The sequence below is a fragment of the Chelonoidis abingdonii genome, chromosome 8 (genome assembly GCF_003597395.2).
Source record: "Chelonoidis abingdonii isolate Lonesome George chromosome 8, CheloAbing_2.0, whole genome shotgun sequence".
NCBI lineage: Eukaryota > Metazoa > Chordata > Testudines > Testudinidae > Chelonoidis > Chelonoidis abingdonii.
The window spans coordinates 31,138,346-31,141,200 of record NC_133776.1 but is presented as its reverse complement, the minus strand read 5'-3'; positions in this window follow the sequence as shown (position 1 = coordinate 31,141,200).

Sequence of the window (2,855 nt, the reverse complement as noted above, 5' to 3'; positions counted from 1 at the left end):
CTGGTGTAGCGAGACCAGCGCTGGTGATGCAGCGCTGGTCATCAGGTGTGGACACTCACCAGCGTTTTTATTGGCCTCCAGGGTATTAGGACTTATCCCAGCATTCCTCTTCAGCCTCTCTGGTCATCAACTTTGCACTCCACTGCCCTGGGCTCAGAGCCTGGAGAGGAGGGGAGGTTGTAGAGGAACCCGAGAGGGAGGCTACTGAGGTGTTGGAGACTCCCAGGAGTCATGCAGGCAGGAGCTATTTTCCAGCTAGGAAGAAGCTAGCCAGTCGCACTGCTGAGACTTGGTAGTGAGGAACCAGCAGAGGAGCCTGTTCCTGGTAAGAACTTTTATTATAAGGATGCAAATGTTTGGGAGCAGGGGGGCTAGGCTGCCTGCAAGCATGACTAATGTGGATAACCCATTGATTCTCCTGTAGCTGCTCTTAGCTTTCCACAAGCCACAGAAACCCCATGGCTTCCAGAGTGAAGCAACCCCCACCCACCCCTTCCCAGGTGAGCTGCATGTGCAAGATGGCTCTGAGAGTAGCTGCTGTGCAGATGTGGGTGTAGGGTTCAGTGTTATTTCCCTGTAGCTCTTTGCTTTCCTATCCAGCCACAAACCCCATGGCTTCCAGAGTGAACAACCCCACCCCACCCCTTCCCAGTGAGTGTGTGTGCAAGATGGCTCTGAGAGTAGCTGCTGTGCAGATGTGTGTAGGGTTCAGTGTTATTTCCTCTGTAGCTGCTCTTTTGCTTTCCACAAGCCACAGAAACCCCATGGCTTCCAGAAGTGAAGCAACCCCCACCCCCCCCCTTCCCAGTGAGCTGCGTGTGCAAGATGGCTCTGAGAGTAGCTTGCTGTGGCAGATGTGGGTGTAGGGTTCAGTGTTTTCCCCTGTAGCTGCTCTTGCTTTCTCACAAGTCACAGAAACCCATGGCTTCCACAGTGAAGCAACCCCACCCCTTCCAGGTGAGCTGTGTGTGCAAATGGCTCTGAGAGTAGCTGCTGTGCAGATGTGGGTGTAGGGTTCAGTGTTATTTCCGTGAGCTGCTCTTTGCTTTCCACAAGCCACAGAACCCCATGGCTTCCAGAGTGAGCAACGCACCCCACCCCTTCCAGGTGAGCACGGTAGCAGCCCCCTCTCCACTGTTGAGCCGTGTGGGGGAAACTCGCCATCTCTATCTGCCAGCTGCGGCCTCTCTGTGCTATGCTCAGAATGTGTAAATGATGCACAAAAACTCTTTAAAACAATGCAGGCTCTGTATTAACAGTTATCTCTGTTTTTTTTTAAGTGACTTGAATACTGCTCCATCAGTGCAGACTTCTGAGACAGCAAAGCTTAAGAAAAAACCAAGGAAGACTAAGAAGAGATGGTGAAAGCAGTTAGGAATCTGTATTCCACAGAAAATAAAAAGTTGCAAGACTGGAGGGATAAGGAAACCATGAAAAAGGAACAGCTGCCAAGATAAAGGAAGAAGGCTGCCAAGAGAAAGAAATTGACTACCAAGAGAAGCACAGATCGGCAGGATGACTTAAAAAAAGTGGGGGGAAAAAAGCCTCTCATTTCTTCATGTATTATTTTACTTCCATAACTATATGAATAATAAAATTATATACATTGCCATCATATATGCTGTTGATTGGTTATTAATGACGTGCTGTTTACATGTGTGGGTCCCGCCACTCCCTGGGGGTGTGCACATGTGTTGGTTCCAGCTGCTCCTGCAGGGTTAATGCCTGGAAACTGCAGGGCAGCAGTGGACATGGGGCTGGCTGAAGGCAGGGCAGGGCTGACTGGAGGTAGGGTCTGGCTGCAGCAGGGCAAGGGATGTGGGGCTGGTTGGAGCAGGGGTGTGGGGCGGGCTGGCTTCAGGCAGTGGGTGCAGCAGGGGTTGACTGGAAACAGGCAGGGGGTGCGGGCTGGCAGAGTGGCAGAGCTGGTGCGGCGCAGTGTGTGGGGGGCCGGCTGGCTTTGCAGGGGTGTGTGGCAGGGGTTGGCTGGAGACAGGACAGGGTGTTTGGCAGAGGTGGCTGTGGGCACGGGGTGCAGAGCTGGCTGCAGGCAGAGGGGGCTGACTGGTGTGGGCAGGTCATGGGTGCAGCAGAGGCAACGGAACCCAGCCCTTAAGTAGCCCCCAAACTCCCTCTACTCCGGGACCTTTTAAATAGCGCGGGAGCGCTGGGAATGCAAGAGGGAGGCGGGCTCCAAGCGGCTATTGAAGGACGCGGGGTGCAGAGGCAGCTGGAGCCCCAGGACTTTTAAATATCCCCCTCACTACCCGAGGGCTCAGGGGGCTATTTAAAGGGCGAGAGCCGCAGCCGGGTACGCGGGGCTTGCCGTGCTCGGCCGGAGCTCCAGCCGGGTCGCGGGCTTGCCGGTCTCTGGCGAGCGCGGCAAGCTCCCGCGACTGTTCTCCTGGCCGGAGCGCGACAAAGCCCACCACCCCACTCTCATGCTGGAGCCGGCCAGAGCGCGCAAGACCGCCGCCGGCTGGAGCTCTAGCTGGGAGAGCGGGCACATGCCGCGGGGTGCCGTGCGGGTCGCGCTCACTCAAAGGAGCGGGACCATGGACAGACCGCAGCTGGGGACGGGTAAGTTTTTTTTTTTTTTTTTTGTTTTTTTTTTTTTTTTAAAAAGGTGCCTAAGGTGCGGGCCCTCTTAGGCACTGGGGTCCGATTCCCAGGCATCACGGGTCGTTGGAACAGGAAGCGAATGACCCGCACCCTTTCCGTCCCTTCCACAACCCACAGCGACAAAATGGACGAGGTGCTCTGGTGGGATAGCTGCCCACAATGCACCACTCACAACAGGTGCTGCAACCAACTGCCAAGTGTGGACACAACTGCAGCGCTGGCCGTACATAGGG